Raw genomic sequence first — 18,400 nt, forward strand, 5'->3', positions numbered from 1 at the left:
TTTCTTTTGAAAAGCTTTGTACCAGCACCAAGGAGCCCCCAATGGTGCAGCAGATTAAACCACTGAGCGGCTGATCTTGCTGACCGAAAGGTCGGTGGTTCGAATCCAGGGAGCAACGTGAGCGCCCACTGTTAGCCTCAGCTTCTGCCAACCTAGCAGTTCGAAAACATGCAAATGTGAGTAGATCAATAGGTACCGCTCCAGCGCAAAGGTAACGGCACTCCATGCAGTCATGCTGGCCACATGACCTTGGAGGTGTTTACGGACAATGCCGGCTCTTCGGCTTAGAAATAGAGATGAGTACCAATCACCAGAGTTGTACACAACTAGACTTAATGTCAGGGGGAAACCTTTACCTTTACCTTTACTAGTACCAGCACCATCACTCCTTTGACCTTTCTAGACCATCACTTTTAAAAACCAAAATAGATTATTATTATTATTATTATTATTATTATTATTATTATTATTATTAATAATAATAATAATAATATCATTTCTATCCCACTTTAACTTTCTAAATAGATACCCAAAGCAGCTAATTCTAAAAATTCAATACAATAAATATGATAGAGCAGTGGTTCTCAACCTGTGGTCCCCAGATGTTTTGGCCTTTAACTCCTAGAAATCCTAACAGCTGGTAAACTCGGTGGGATTTCTGGAAGTTGTAGGCCAAAACACAGGTTGAGAACCTCTGATATAGAGGATGGGAAGATAAAAGAATATACAGAACAAGAGACTAATATTTGGATGATCAATTTGTACAATTTGAATAATTTAAGAACAACCTAAACCAATAAATTCATGATCACTACAACTCTTACAAATAATTTCATTCCAGGTGAAATTAAACATAACTGATATCCACAAACCCAGAGATTTAACTCTATTCAAAACATAACAATAGCACAAATAAAATTATATCAAATAATACCAAAGAGCATTGTTGGTAGTCAGAATTAAGTATACAAATATCAGAATTTGGAAGATGCCATTCTAAAAATCAATAGCCACCCGGGTTAAATAAAATGCATGAAAAAATATTCATAAATAATATTACACACTCATAATTTATGTCCAAAATATGTCAAGTTTAGGGCAATATATTATAATGGATAAGCCAAATGTTGGGCAAATAAGCTCACTTTAGAAGAGCACTTTTAGTTTTTCTGTTTTCAAGAGTAAGGGTTGATAGGTTGATAGTAAGGATTTGATAGCATTGTTATAAAACTAGACTGCTCGTGACAAGAGTCTTCCTTTTCTTCTCATGCCTCCTGCACAGTCCTGATTTCCAAGGTCTGTGAAAGATTCTCCGATATTTAGTTTTAATTATCACCATTTCTTGCTTCTCTAAAATAATGGTCATTCCTATCCTTCATGAGTTTGCATGCAAGTGATTAATGATCCAAATATATATAAGCTGTGGTAGTAGTAAATAAAGATTTAACTTGCCCTCATATCATTAAAGAAGGAGAACAGAGCTGAAAAATAACCAATTTGCGGCTTTCATGAATTTGACTTGGCATTGGGAAATATATATGTCTCCTTCCTATTTAGCTTAGATCCACTGCAAGCTGGAATAATTTGCCTACATGCATGATCGGTTGGTAAAATCAATCCATTTCTCTGAGTCATGAAATGTCAAGAGCTCCTTTGCCTAACTGGGGTTTGGGCTCTTTCAAATGAGATTGCTTGGAGACAGATTAGCACTTTGAAATGTAGGTTAGTTTCTTGTTAGTGAATTACAACAGTTCAAAGCTGACTATGGATCTCATCACATTGAGGTCACAATTGCAAATGGTAGCAGGGAGGGGATTCACCTTGGATTGTGGCAAATCTGGCGGGGGTGTCAGGGAGCCTGCATTACCCTTCACCTTTTCCCATGGAGGGAAGCATTGCCACCTGCCCTCCGCCCATTCTTTATGCAACACAGGAAGCTTCCCAGCGCTGACTCTTACAACAGTTCAACCACACCTTAGGCATGGAGCCTTGCTGAAAGTAGATCACATGATGGGATCTGTCGGGCTCTGTGCCTGAAGTGAGGTCAAACTGTCCTAGAATGGACAATTTTGCCCATGTGATGAAGTCGTAAAGCCTTCACAGTTCTGAGGTTCTGTTCCACTCATGGAATGACCAAAATCACCTCCTTCCAAACAAAAATCACTCAGTGCAACCTTTCCCAGAAACACCATTTCCAAACTGTTGGTGAGTGGAAGGATGAGTAGGGATGCATCTAGTTATTATTGTTGGATACAGTGCAATAATTTTATGTGCATAGGACTTTGGTCATTGCATGGTTGTAATTCATTAATAGGATGCTAACTTACACCATTGCAGTATAAAATAGCTAAATACACTAATTTTCCCACTTTCCAACAACACAGAAATGGCAGTGATGGGGAAGGGGGGAGCTAAATAGCTTAAAAGGTTAATGTTTGTAGAATAGCATTGGAAACATAACCGCTTGATAAACATACATCTTAGCTGTATATTTGTTATATTATTGTATGACATTGTCATATAAAGGTAGTCCCTGAGTTACATACATCTGACATACAAATGACTCATAGTTAAGAACAGGGGTAAGACAACAGGGAGTGAGCAGAGAATACTTCTGGAACATGGCCATACTGCCCAGAAAACACACAACAACCCCAATCTACCCCTAGGAAAGAAAATTCACTCCTGAAAAGGTATTCATGGGGAAAAGGTGTCTCAACAGGAGCTTTCTCACCAATCTTTATTTCCACAACAAGCCAAATTTTTCAAAATCTAATTATCAGAGACAGAAAGTGAGATGAAATCTTCTGAACAGGGTGTAAACCAACACCACAGGGGTCTTAACCCTTCCTTGTGCTATCCAAAGTGTGTGTATGTCTGTCCTGAGATGACTGGCTTATGAAAATAAGAGAACTTGTGAAAATGGATAAACTTACTACATTGATTAAGGAGAAAATTCTAACTTTAAGGAAGTCTGGAGCCCATCTACTGTGATCCTCCAGCAACGATGGAGCCAAATCTTCATTACTGGTTTTTTGTTGTTGTTGTTTTTTTGGTTGTTTTTTTTTTGGACTAGAAGTGTGTAATTGTGTGGGGGAAAGATGTATCAAAGTTTATTTTTCACTAAATGGGTGTAGAAAACAGAGAAAACAGAGAATGTAAAGCCCCTAGATTAGATAACATAAATTGTTTGCAGTTTGTAATTATTGTTTCTTTGATATTTAGAATATAGTAGTAGTATTATTCTAAAGAACTATTTTTATTGTTTATTTTGGTTTTTTGGCATGCTTGTCTAAAGGTTTTGTTTTATTCTGTCTTAATAAAAAATTAATAATAAAACAAAAAGAAGATGCTTTGATCTGATCTGAAATGGGAACATAATCAGAATGACAGAGAAGTTTTGTTTCAGCAGTAAGTCCTGGGTGGTGACAGGGACTCATAGCATAATTCTAAACATGGAAATCTTACACTTTGATGAGTCCTAAAGGATCTTGTTCCATGTTGTTGTCCATGAATTTTGAACTATGATGTTATCTCTTGTTGACCTGAACACCCTGTGATAGGGGAAATGCTGTGTTTTCTGTGCTATGAAACACTTAATATTAAATACTATAGACTGATAAATGTACTATTATACAATTAGCTCAATATCATCCTGTTTATTTTCAAATTAATTTTGATGTGGTGACCCCACATGGTAAAAAAAGCTCTTCCTTTCTTCTTCCATCTGTTGGCCCAGCATGAGAGTGACATTTGATCACATTCCCCACCCACGCCAGTCTGATTAAAGGCCATGCTTGCCCAATGTTAAGTGATCCACAGCAAAGCTGTGTACTTTTAGCAGGAAACACACACAAACAAAATATTAGAAGAGATTAAAGGCTTGCTTTCTGAGTTCACTTGCTTGATTAAATACTTGTCTTCAAACATGACAAGAACAAAGGTAATTAAGGAAAATGTGTTTCATTCTGCAAGTTTCAGACATCTAAACAATGACAGCCTCCTACAGATTTCCTTGATTTATTTTGATTGACTCACATTGAGGTTCTCACTTGAAAACAACCCTCCAGAGAACTAAATGAAATATAAGTAGTGGGAAGATGCATCTGACAATTGATACCAACAATTTAATCCTTTAAAATAATAATTAGTGATCTGACATCTAAATCCACATCACAAGTAATTGAAAGGTCTTGCAAAAATCAGAGTAAGACCTTGTGAAAATGTAAGTAAACCAGAACATAAAGACTAACACCTTTGTGACTGCTATACTCATGTGATACCAAGAACTAGGCTTGCAAGAGTTATTTTCCCCTCTTTTATGAAAAGAAAGATGATTACTGGACATAATATGTGCCTAATAATAACCATGCTCATTTATGACATTTCCTCCTAATTACTCATTATATGTAGAAAGTAGATGGTTGGATCTAAGATCTTCCTTCCATGGACAAAAAGATTCCTGCATGGAAAACATCCAAGTTTGGAGATCTTTCTTCCTAGTCCTCTCTGTAGCATTACCAAGGGACCGAGGACCTTAGTCTACTAATTCAGTCTGATTCCAACCAAGAGTCAATTCGCATTATATTATTGCAGTGATTTAATGCCATTTTAACTGCAATGATTCCATTTTCTAGAATCCTTGGATTTGCAGTTTGACAAGGTTTCTCTACTTGACTTTTTTTGCTAGTGCAGCCTATTGAACTAGTAAAGCTCCCCAACAGAAAGAATTCAAATATCTTACCATTCCAAAGATGGGAGCCATGGAATTTAAAGCCATAATCTCACACAATAATTGCACATTGCAGACACATGTTCAATGCATACTTTGACATGCAGGTGGTAGCTGATGCCTTCAAGGGAAATGCCATTGTTATGCTCTGGCATAACTGCAGTATGTCTTCATATCTTCCCTCTTCATCTTTCTCAGAGACAGCACATGTTTTATGTGTATAATAAAAGTATGCCTTTCCAATAAACTCTAATTAAGTGATCTCTGATTAGATTACTGTAACAAGATGTTCATGGGATTGCCCTTGAAAAGTGAACTTCAGTTGGTGCGAAAAGGATGGCCATTGTACAAATTTTTTATGCAACAAAGTGCACTGGCTTCCCTATTTTTTCTGTTTATTTATTATTACTTATTTAATACATTTGTATCCTGTCCTTCTCACCCTGGGAGGGGGGAGGGGGGACTTAGGCCGTCTTCACAAGTGGCAATCATTAGATGCCAAAACAACAATCATAAAAACAAATTACAATTAAAGCAGATAATTAAAACATCAATTATAAAACATCATTTAAAAATTACACAAGTCTCGGTCATAGTCCAAGGTCTGTCCATTATCAGACATATAAATTGTTCTTATTATTATTGCTGCGTTTGCTGCGCAAATGCCTGGTCCCACAGCCATGCTTTGAGTTTTTTCCAAAAGGACAGAAAGGAGGGGCCAATCTGATATCACTAGAGAGGGAGTTCCACACACAAGGGGGCACCACTGAGAAAGTCTCCACCAATTGCGAAGATGGTGGGATCGAGAGCAGGGCCTACCTCGATGATCTTAACCTCCAAGGTTGATCATAGAGGGATACGTTCGGATAAGTAAGCTGGGCCAGAATTGTTAAGAGCCTTATAGGCCAAAGCCAGCACTTTGAATTGTGCTCGGTAGCAGACTGGCAGCCAGGGAGGCTGATGTAACATGGGCGTGGTGTGGTCCCTGTACACTGCTCCAGTGAGCAATACAGCTGCTGCCTGTTGGACTAGTTAGAGCTTTCAAACAGTCTTCAAAGGCAAACCCATGTGGAGCACGTTGCAGTAGCCTATTCGGGATGTAACAAGAGCAAAGATCACCGTGGCCCATTACACGTGACCCATTGAACCCATTACAATGTTCCAATACTTAAAGGTCCAGTTCGTGGGGTATCTGAGTACCCTTTGGGGTGAGAAGGGTGGAATATAAATGTTATAATAAATAAATAAATAAATAAACAAACAAACAAATAAATAAATAAATATGAAAGACTATTCCTGCCCATATGAATATTCCTCAGTTTCAAATCAGCTTTGAGGATTCTGTTCAAATCACCATGGATTATTAAGGATTATGGAGTTTCCTTTCATAAAGCTCCCCCTTTAATCATGATACTATCAGGCAGCAAAAATTGTACCTATACCTCTTGAATTTCAATGGTTTACAATATATGGCTGAAGATTTTACCTTTTGATTTTTGAGAGTTTAGGACTCCCATAATTTTTGTTACTGTTCTCTTGTATTAACCTCTTAGTGGAAGGACTCATTCGGCACCAAAATGATATTAAATGTTTGTGTGTTAGTTGTTTACTGCTTTCAAATCAACTTCAACTTTGGGAGTCTCTGTGACTGAAAGATCTTTAAGTCACCTTTTTTTCAACAGCTTTGTTCAATTTTTGCAGACTCAGGGATGCTGCTTCCCTGATTGAGTCTATCCAGGGCCGGTTCTTAATGGAGGCCCATGAAGCTTCTGCTTCAGGCACAGCCCTTGCTAGGCGCTCTCAAAGCCTCCGCGGCGACGGCAGCGGCAGCAGCAGTGGTGGCGGCGACCATTGGGTTGCTCGCCACAGAACAAGGAAGTACTTGCTATTCTTGTAAGATTTCACGAGATCTTGTGAAATCTCGCGAGATCTCACAGAAATCTCATGAAATCTCACGAGAATAACAAGTACTTCCTGCCGTGGACACCAGTAAGTTTGGGGGGGGCGTAATTTGGGGGGAGGGTTCGCTTACATACTGAAAAAACCTAGGGCCGCTCCTGAGTCTATCCATCTGGAATGTGGCCTTTATCTTTCATTACTGCCCTCCAATTTACCAAGCACTATCATTTTTACTAGTGAGCCATCCCTTCTCATGATAAGGTCAAAGTATGACAGTCTCAACTTAACCATGTCAGATTCTGGAAAGAATTCAGGGTTCATTTGCTCTAGTACCCATTTCTTTGTATTTTTTTTTTGTAGTCTAGGATAGTTCTCATTCAGCACTACATTTCAACTGTCCAGCTTTCTAAACCATACATAGAAATGAGGACTACAATGGCATTGATTATCTTAAGTTTAGTATTTAGTGATACACACACACACACACACACACACACACACACACAGAGTATTTGCACGTCAAAATATTGTCTAGTTCTTTCCAAACTACACTTCCAAGACCTAGCCTTCTATTTCTTGACTGTAGTATCAACTCTGATGAATGTTTGAACCAAGATATGAGAAATGTTGAACTATATGTGTATGCTTGTGTGATGATCCATGGGCCTTGTAGTCCTGCTCAGGACATTGTAATTCCTGATGAAGATGAAAACTTGGGTTTTTTACCTTCCCAGTCTGAACTGGATTCCTCTCAGCCAGATCTTTCCCAGGCAGATCTGGGAACCTTGCACCTGCAAGAAAGTTGTCTCCCAGAAGTATGTCAAACAAGCCCAGAGCCTACTTCTCCCGTGTTCTTGCGCCGGGAGTTTTGTAAACAACAGAGAAGTTTGGATTCAGCTTCGCGCAGGAGTGCGAGGATTGCAGCTAAGAATGTAGCCAATTAAGACTGCTTCTCGTGAGAATCTTTAAGGAGTTTAACATCTGGTCTCAGAGTTTAGCTTTCGTTTCTGATTCCCAGAGAACTGCTTCGGTGGGAAAGTTAGACTCTATATAGATGTTTTACCCGCGTAGTAACTTCGCGGAGTCAATTCGTCAGCCTACGGAGCGGGTTGTGTCTGGACAGCGCGCTCCGATTCAAGCCTCGCTCCTGCTCAAGCCTTGCCTTGCTATCCAGCCTTCGCCTTGCTTCCCAGCCTTTGTTTATCTACGGACTTTGCCTTGTTTCCCAGGACCAATCCTTGCCTTGTTCCACGGATTTTACCAAGTTATTCCACGGACCTTGTTCTTGTTCCTAGTTACCTTGTTCCACGTTTTAAGCCTTGTTTCAAGTATCAAGTTATTTCCTAGCCTTGCTCAAGTTTATGGACTAAAGGACCTTGTCATCTCCCCTCACTTTGCTTGGCAAAGTGAGTGTCTCGGTTATTGGATTACAACTTTGGACCTTAATATTTCATATTGGACATTATTTCCTTGGACTAATTTTGACCTTTCCTGAAAGGTCTGCTTCTGGACTATCTTTTACATTTGCTTTTACTAACTTTATATATTTCCTTAATAAAGATATTAGATAGAATCTGGCCTCTGCGTATGGTTATTGGTGCTCTGTAGCCTGGGTCGTGACAGTTTGACTCCGCCACCCTAAGCACCAATTAACCTCGGCCAGAATGTCTACCGGAACCGTGCCCGGTGGGCAGCCACTGAGCTACACCATCAGCAAGGACGAAGTGGATCGCATCCGCGACAGACTCAACGCCCAGGATGGAGAAATAAAGGGCTTGCGGGAGCGCGGAATCCGCCTCCCGGCCATGGCGTTGCCTACCAAGTTTACTGGAGAAGCTTCTAAGGTTCATGTTTTCCGTCGCCAATGTCAAGCTTATCTAGAGGCCCGTGATGCCGAGTTTCCCCAAGAAGACATCAAAGTGGCATGGGTTTACAGTCTTCTAGACGGGCCAGCGGCCAGCTGGGCGACGGCACTGTTCGACCAAGCCTCTCCACACCTAAGATCAGCGCAACACTTCTTGGACCACCTCAAGGAGACTTGGGGAATCGAGGACAATTTGGAGGCAGCCGGTCACAAACTCCGTCGCCTTTTCCAAGGAGACAGACCAATGTCTCAGTATATAGCCGAGTTCCGAGTGCTGGCCCACAACACCGGCTGGAACGATGTAGCCCTCAGAGGACAATTCCGGGAGGGTCTCAACATTGAAATGCTGGAAGAAATCTCCAAGGTGGATCCTCCCCAGACCCTCGAGGCACTCATTGATCAATGTTTACGGGCTGAAGTCATGATTGCCAACAGGAAACAGTGGGTTCGAGGCCAGGGCAGTAGAGCCGGGGCAAAACCCCCCGCTCCCGCCAGCGTTCAGCCACGTCCAGTGTGGAGACCCCCACCGCCAACCCCATACCCCAGAGGAGGCGAGGAGGTGCCGATGCAGTTGGGCAATGTGCGTCCCAGACTAGATGCCGCCGAGAAGGCCCGTCGTCAACGCTTAAACCTCTGTTGGTACTGCGGGAACGGGGGCCACTTCGCCAGAGAGTGCCCAGCCAAAGGGAAGCCGGCCGCCCGTCTTGCGGCGGCGTCCTCCACGGAGACGAAGGCGTCTGAGCCGACTGGCACACAGCCGGCGGGGGAAGCCAACGACCGGGTGTAGAGAGGCTCGCCAACCCGGTCAAAAAATCCATTCAAGAGCCGCCAACCGGGGTCCTGTTCCTTCTCGTGGTCACATTATGGTCAGCAAAAAGGGGACCCGTCATGATCCACGCCATGATAGACTCTGGAGCTACCAACAATTTCATTGATAGAGAGTATGCCGACTCTCTGGGATTACAATATCATGATTTCAAGAATGCCCGTGTGGTGCAAGCCATAGACGGCCGCCCCCTCAAGACGGGGCCCGTAAGTCAGTGGTCGGAACCCACCAGGATGTGGATAAGGGAACATATGGAAGAGATTTCCTTCTTTGTTACCGAGGTCCCCCATTTCCCTGTGATTTTGGGAATTCCATGGCTGACTCTCCACGACCCTAACATTTCCTGGTCCAACAGAGAACTGCAGTTTGCTTCACCGTACTGCCAAAACCATTGCCTCGTAGCCAAGGTCTGCCATGCCACAGACACCGAGCCCATCATCACCTTGCCAAAGAAGTACTCCGAGTATTGGGATGTATTCAATGAGAAAGAAGCCGAAAAATTACCCCCACATAGACCTTATGACTGTGCCATTGACTTGGTGGAGGGGGCCTCGATCCCGCGAGGGCATCTCTACTCCCTGACTGAACCAGAGCAAGAAGCTCTCAGGGAATTCCTAGAGACAAACCTTCGCAAGGGATTCATCAGACCCTCTCAATCCCCAGCCGCCTCCCCAGTGATGTTTGTGAAGAAGAAGTCAGGGGAACTACGCTTGGTGGTGGACTACAGAGCATTGAACAATATCACCAAGCGGAACAGCTATCCCCTGCCCTTAATCTCGGATCTACTGGACCGGCTTCGAGGAGCCAAGGTTTACACCAAGCTGGATCTTCGGGGGGCTTACAACTTAGTTCGCATCAGGGAAGGGGACGAGTGGAAGACCGCCTTCCAGACCAAATTCGGATTATTCGAGTCCCGAGTTATGAATTTCGGTTTATGCGGAGCTCCCGCAACGTTCCAGCATTTTGTCAATGACATTTTTCAGGACTATCTAGACAGGTTCTTGATAATCTACCTGGACGATTTTTTGGTGTTTTCTAGATCACAATCAGAACATGAGAACCACGTCAAAATGGTGTTACAACGATTGCGGGATCATGGACTTTATGCCAAGCTGGAAAAATGCGCCTTTGATCTACAAGAGGTAGATTTCCTTGGTTACCGCATCTCGCCTCTAGGGCTTTCCATGGATCCAGCCAAGGTTTCAGCAGTATTGGAATGGCGGGCGCCAACTAACAAGAAAGAGGTGCAGCGTTTCTTGGGGTTCGCGAACTATTACCGCAAGTTCATTCCAGATTTTGCCCGCTGGTCCGACCCCATCACTAGCTGCATCCGTGGAAAGCAGCCTTTCCGCTGGACTGATCAAGCAGAGAAAGGGTTCCAGCAACTAAAGAAACTATTCACCTCCCAGCCAATTCTACAGCACCCAAATCCTGGAACCCCTTTTGTGGTGCAAGCGGACGCCTCTGATGTGGCAATTGGGGCTGTACTCTTACAACCGGTGGGAGATCACCTCCATCCCTGTGCCTTTTACTCTCGTCAACTAACCACACCAGAGAGGAATTACACCATTTGGGAAAAAGAACTACTGGCCATAAAGGCAGCCTTTGAAACTTGGAGACATTGGCTAGAAGGGGCCAAATTTCCCATTGAAGTCCACACTGATCATCGTAATCTAGAACATCTAAGAACTGCCCGCAAACTAAATCAGAGGCAGCAACGTTGGGCTTTATTCTTTGAACGTTTCAACTTCCAGATCCATTATGTGACCCCAGCCCAAACCAAGCAAGCAGACGCCCTGTCACGTAAACCGGAATACGCTGCAGGACGCAAGGAGACCTTTGAATCCCAACTACTACAACCCGAGAACTTTGCCACGCTCACAGTGGGGAACACCAAATCCACTCCCATTGATTCAACTCCCTCTACTCCAGGACCCATCTGTGCTCAAGAAATCAGGGCTAGTCAGCAAACAGATGCCTGGGCGCAGGACCAACTTCGTCAAGGTCTGCATTTTCCCTTTTCGCTTAAAGATGGACTACTTTGCTATAGAAATCATGTTTATATCCCACCCGGACCGGGCAGGGAAAAAGCGCTTCGTCTGTGTCATGACTGCAAACCAGCAGGGCATTTCGGACTATTTAAAACCATGCATCTGATCCTAAGGGATTTTTGGTGGCCCAAGATCCGCAAAGATGTGGAAAAATATGTCAACACCTGCCCAGTATGCCAGCGCTCCAAGATAAGAAGGGAGAAACCCTCAGGGCTTCTACATCCCCTTCCTACCCCATCTCGCCCATGGGAAATAATTTCTGCGGATTTCATCACTGACCTACCACCTTCCTGTGGATTCACCACGATCCTAGTGGTGGTGGACCTTTTCACCAAGTTAGCCCATTTCATACCCTGTGAAGGTCTTCCCACGGCCAAAGAGACTGCAGATCTATTCCTCCAACATGTTTTCAGACTACATGGATTGCCCAAGAGTTTAGTCACAGACCGTGGATCTCAATTCACCTCTCGTTTTTGGAAGGCGCTACAAAAACTATTGGGCATAGACTCTCGCTTATCTTCAGCTCATCATCCCCAAACAGATGGGCAAACGGAGCGCACCAATGCCACTTTGGAGCAGTATCTTCGCTGTTATGTAAACTACCAACAGGACAATTGGGCTTCTCTGTTACCACTGTCAGAGTTTGCTTATAACAATGGAGTTCAAGCTTCTACAAAAGAAACGCCGTTCTTTGCAAACTACGGCTTCCACCCACGTTTCTTTCCCCCTGTCATTGAAACTTCAGAAGTTCCCGCAGCAGAGGATTGGCTGCAGGAACTCACAGCGGTACAACAACTTTTGCTCCAGCAACTGGACCAAGCCAAGGAGGACTATAAACGCCACGCTGACAAACATCGCCAGCCGGGCCCCGAAATCAAGGTAGGAGATCGGGTTTTCCTGTCCACTCGCTTTCTGCCCTCCCACCGCCCTTGCCGGAAGTTAGATGCCCGTTTCATTGGCCCCTATCCAGTGGTGGCGCAATTAAACCCCGTGACTTTCAAACTCCAACTTCCGCGTTCAATGCGCATCCACCCAGTGTTTCACCGTTCCCTGCTCCTTCCGGCGGATGGTGTGCGTCCTGATACAGACCAACCGGCCCCCCCTCCTGTTTTGATGAATGGGGAGGAGGAGTTCGAGGTTGAGGACATTTTGGATTCTCGCTTTCACCGCCGCCGCCTGCAATATCTCATTGACTGGGTGGGTTTTGGCCCTGAGGAGCGCTCTTGGGAAGACGCCTCCACAGTTCACGCTCCTGATCTAACCCGTCGCTTTCATCAGACCTATCCCACCAAACCGCGGCCTCGCGCTTCGGGGAGAGAGTCCCAGTTTGGGAGGGGCCTTGAGGAGGGGGATAGTGTGATGATCCATGGGCCTTGTAGTCCTGCTCAGGACATTGTAATTCCTGATGAAGATGAAAACTTGGGTTTTTTACCTTCCCAGTCTGAACTGGATTCCTCTCAGCCAGATCTTTCCCAGGCAGATCTGGGAACCTTGCACCTGCAAGAAAGTTGTCTCCCAGAAGTATGTCAAACAAGCCCAGAGCCTACTTCTCCCGTGTTCTTGCGCCGGGAGTTTTGTAAACAACAGAGAAGTTTGGATTCAGCTTCGCGCAGGAGTGCGAGGATTGCAGCTAAGAATGTAGCCAATTAAGACTGCTTCTCGTGAGAATCTTTAAGGAGTTTAACATCTGGTCTCAGAGTTTAGCTTTCGTTTCTGATTCCCAGAGAACTGCTTCGGTGGGAAAGTTAGACTCTATATAGATGTTTTACCCGCGTAGTAACTTCGCGGAGTCAATTCGTCAGCCTACGGAGCGGGTTGTGTCTGGACAGCGCGCTCCGATTCAAGCCTCGCTCCTGCTCAAGCCTTGCCTTGCTATCCAGCCTTCGCCTTGCTTCCCAGCCTTTGTTTATCTACGGACTTTGCCTTGTTTCCCAGGACCAATCCTTGCCTTGTTCCACGGATTTTACCAAGTTATTCCACGGACCTTGTTCTTGTTCCTAGTTACCTTGTTCCACGTTTTAAGCCTTGTTTCAAGTATCAAGTTATTTCCTAGCCTTGCTCAAGTTTATGGACTAAAGGACCTTGTCATCTCCCCTCACTTTGCTTGGCAAAGTGAGTGTCTCGGTTATTGGATTACAACTTTGGACCTTAATATTTCATATTGGACATTATTTCCTTGGACTAATTTTGACCTTTCCTGAAAGGTCTGCTTCTGGACTATCTTTTACATTTGCTTTTACTAACTTTATATATTTCCTTAATAAAGATATTAGATAGAATCTGGCCTCTGCGTATGGTTATTGGTGCTCTGTAGCCTGGGTCGTGACAGCTTGTCAGGGCCGGCCGGAGATATTTTTTGATGTAAAGCGGGGGTGCTGAAAAGCGCCCCCGCCACCGGCGCCCTGGCCCCGCCCAGCGTGCCCTGGCCCCGCCTCCCACGCTGCGTGGGAGGCGGGGCCAGGGCGAATAGTGAGGGGGCGGGGCCAGACTTGGCCCCCGCCCCCCGTGCCCTGGCCCCCGCCTCCCACGCAGCGTGGGAGGCGGGGCCAGGGCACGCTGGGCGGGGGGCGGGGCCAGAGTTGGCCCCGCCTCCCACGCTACCCCCGCTCGCCCGTCTGGCCTTTTGTAGCAGGCCAGACTCAGCGGAGGTTTCTCCAGGCCGCGATTGCGGCCTGGAGGAACCTCCGCTGAGTCTGGCCTGCTACAAAAGGCCAGACGGGCGAGCGGGGGTAACGTGGGAGGCGGGGCCAGCTCTGACGCCGCTCCCCCCCCCCCGCCCAGCGTGCCTTGGCCCTGCCTCCCACGCAACGTGGGAGGCGGGGCCAGGGCACGCTGGGCGGGGGGGGCGGCGTCAGAGCTGGCCCCGCCTCCCACGTTACCCCCGCTCGCCCGTCTGGCCTTGTGTAGCAGGCCAGACTCAGCGGAGGTTCCTCCAGGCCGCAATCGCGGCCTGGAGAAACCTCCGCTGAGTCTGGCCTGCTACAAAAGGCCAGACGGGCGAGCGGGAGTAGCGTGGGAGGCGGGGCCAGCTCTGACGCCGCTCCCCCCCCCCCCGCCCAGCGTGCCTTGGCCCCGCCTCCCACGCTGCGTGGGAGGCAGGGCCAAGGCACGCTGGGCGGGGGGGGGGGGGAGCGGCGTCAGAGCTGGCCCCGCCTCCCACGCTACTCCCGCTCGCCCGTCTGGCCTTTTCTAGCAGGCCAGACGGGCCAGGGCGCACTGGGCGGGAGGCGGGGCACCGTCAGGGCGGTGCCCCGCCTCCCGCCCAGCCTGACGGCGCCCCCCCGGGCCTGCGCCCGAGGCGGCGGCGTCAGCTGCCGCATGAGTGGGGCCGGCCCTGATGCTTGTTTATAAATATAAAATGCATTTGTTGTGATACCTGTGTGGCCTTGGCTGGATGGATTTCCCCATTTATATTTAAAGAGGGCTTGAAAGGTTTACTTTTTGGACTCAAACAGTATTGTCTGTGCAGGTCAGGGGATTCTGAGACCTGTGGTTCATTAAGTAACATGTCCAGATTCTGAAACTGAAGGTACAATTCCTTAGTTGCAGGGACAAATGATTTCTGTGCCTGAGCTTCATGGAGTGAGACTCAATCAAATTACTGGCCTCCCATAATAAGTGGTGTTATTGTTTATTTGTTCAGTCACTTCCGATTCTTCGTGACCTCATGGACCAGCCCACGCCAGAGTTCCCTGTTGGCCGTGGCCACCTCCAGCTCCTTCAAGATCAAGCCAGTCACTTCAAGGATCCAACCATCCATCTTGCCCTTGGTCGGCCCCTCTTCCTTTTTCCTTCCATTTTCCCCAGCATCATTATCTTCTCCAAGCTTTCATGTCTTCTCATTATGTGGACAAAGTTCTTCATCTTTGCCCCTAATGTCCTTCCCTCCAGTGAGCAGTCGGGCATTATTTCCTGGAGTAGGGACTAGTCCAAAGGTAGTTCCAGCAATTCTCAGCTTAAAACGTCTACCTGAGCACTGGAAACAGTACATTTGAAGTTACATACATGAATATGAGAAGGATATAGCAATTAATTAGAAGGGTGGAACAGAGATAATCTTATTTATGGATCAAAATGTTTTGTTCCCATACTTCAAAAACCCGGAGGTCATTTATTGTGGCTGTAAGTAACACATTCATTTCTACTGGGAATAATAAACATTGCAAATTAAGTTGAATAATGACTCCACTATCTGTCTCACTTCTATGCAAGAAGTACACGGGGGACTTACTGTGAGACAGTATTTATAATGCAATATATAACTTCTACTAAAAGATAGAGCTGCAAGGAATGTCAGAATTATTTAGGTATTGTACCTCTGTAGGAGGAAGAAAACTTGCAATGCACACACACATTGTTGTGGAGAGAATATCAATACTATAAAACAAATACATCTCCACCCATTTATAATTTGCCTTAAGTATGTGTGTATGTGTGCCTTCAAGTAGCCTGTGGTGGTCCCATGGATTTAATAAAGTTTTCCTAGACAAGAAATACTTAGAGGTATTTTTATCAGTTTTGTCCTCTAAAATGTAAGTCCATTGTACGTGGTATTTGTGTGCAGCTGATGCATGTTTGGGTGCTGTTGGGATATTCAGGAAATTTCCTAAAGTATAGGAACTGCAAATTTCAGGAGGCCAAACAAGGGGAATGATGTGAGCAACAGCCAAGGTGTGGGGTGGACGTTAGAGTGAGATAATTGACGTGTTTTGCATTAAGCCAGGAATAAATTGCTTAACTCCATCTATCTGAAATATTCCTACCAAGAGTAGAGAACAAAATCCATGTTCCCCTTTGGCAGAGGATAATAAATGGGTAAAATCATCCTGTCATTGCCATAAATAAGTATCTGCAAAGCCAATTCTCCAGTGTGTTCTATACTGGTGACATGTAAGTCAGTGTTCCCAGCTCAGTTCCCAAGATTTGCGATGACATAAATGAAGTATGAAAAAGCTATAGACCCACCACCATATAGTTACATATGTTAAATAGGCTTATGATTAATAGCTTTCCTTTGGTTCTGGGGCTACAGAATTGAGACAGAAAATGTAGATTACATTCTGTGAGGCTCTGCTAAACTCTGTGATGAGACCAACTCAGAACAAGTTCTGAATCAGGAAGGAGGAGGAGGGATTTATTTGGTTAGTTACATTTATATCCTGTCTATTCTCTAAATGACTCAAGGTACTTCCCCCATTTCTACCCTCACAATCACCCTAGGAAAGAAGGTTATAATGAGAGATAATGACTGACCTGAAATCACAAAGGATGTGTCCACACTGAAAAATAATAGTAGTTTGACAACTTTAATTGATATGTTTCAGTTTTATTGAATTCTATAGTTTGTACTTTTATGATATATTTAACCTTCTTTGTCATACATTTTTGGTGCCTCACAAACTGAAAATCCATAAGAAGGAGCCATGGTAGCTAAAGTAGTGTCAAATTGCTATAATTCTGCAATGTAACTAGTTAACAGGTCCTGTAGTTTCTTTATCTCTTTGTAGTATGTTGGCAAATTTTTGCAGACAATAATTCTGGTAAATACTTTCTGGGTAAATCAAATCCAAAGCATGAGATTATCCCACTTGATTCTCATTGAGAAAAGGCTCTGGGAATGTGCAGCCCCATGCTCCACATATGTGCAAAACTTCTAACCTGGTAAAATAGATATTGAATAGGCAGCATGGATGGGGGGCTGCTTAAGCAAATATAGTGTTTCCAAGGTGGCATCTAAATTTGGGAAGATACTCTAGTGTGTTGCATCAGCCAGGCTGGAATGCCACCTTATCCTCCATGTTGTTGCCACCTCTGCTCCCTGCCAACCATTGAGCTCACTGGGAGCACTAGGCTGTTGGGGTCACATCTGTTGAAGTCAGAATGAGCTGCCGCAACCAGCAAGGATGGGCATATTGACTCTCCTCCTACTTGCTGATCAAATGGGTGTCCCATTCTAATATTAACAGTGAGCTCTGTGGCTGGCAGGGAGCATAGACAACAATACAGGGATGAGCTATCATTTCCCGTGCCCTGATCAGTGCTGGGGGAAGGTGATGGTAGCAATGGCATCTCGACATGGGATCAGGCTAAAATAGGCCCAATCCAGCTCCCTAGACTGCTAAGAAAGCCCTAGGATACTCTGAAGTATCCTGCAAACTCTGCCTAAAACAAGGTAAAATTGGGTTAAGACCAAAATACTCACTGAAATTCACAATGCAGCATGGAAACAACCAGCAGTGGATTCAAGGTGATTCAAGGTGTGGGGGTTTTGTGTGTGTGTGTGTGTGTGTGTGTGTGTTAGTGTTAGTGTTGAGAAGCCCCAAGAAAGGTCAAAAAATAACTGCCACTCAGGGTTCTCCTACCCATATAAGAATGAACAATGAAAATGTTCTCCTTTTAGATGCACAGTGATCATGCTATTGAAATGTTGTAAGCACTGGGCACCATTGAGGGGCAGTGTGTTTCCATAACCCCCAACACATTCAGACATGAATTTCTGAAGAAAGTTACTGTGCCTCTCTAATGTATACTATGGATTTAATAAAGCTTTATGTCTATTCAGCTATGCTGGGAGACAGGAGAAGCAGAACAATAAAGATAAAAGCTGAACGCGAGATGGAAGCTCAAATGTGACAGCCTTGCCAACCGGTTCTTTAACTCCTGTGCAGATGTTCTGGAAACTCTTACTCTTTTTAGCCATTAATGGCACCCATGATAACCATCTCCATTTTAGATTCTAAATTTTAGAAGGTCAGATCTTTGCCCAACTAATGTGAGTAATTTATTCAAAGAATTTTACTAGTATATAGACAGTGAAGTAAGAATGATTAAATATGTGTGTGTATAAAAAGTGTAATATAACAGATTAAATGCTCATTTTCAGGCTTATAGTCAAAACCTTTTTAACCATTTTCTTCCATAAAAATTACACAAGTTCATCATATTAGTTAAGTTCTGCATCATAATAGAAGCCATGGAAAACTATCATCATTTTCAGTGATTGGAATTTACTCATTGATAGGTCTGAC

Source organism: Anolis carolinensis, chromosome 1, assembly GCF_035594765.1.
Source record: "Anolis carolinensis isolate JA03-04 chromosome 1, rAnoCar3.1.pri, whole genome shotgun sequence".
Classification (NCBI taxonomy): Eukaryota; Metazoa; Chordata; class Lepidosauria; order Squamata; family Dactyloidae; genus Anolis; species Anolis carolinensis.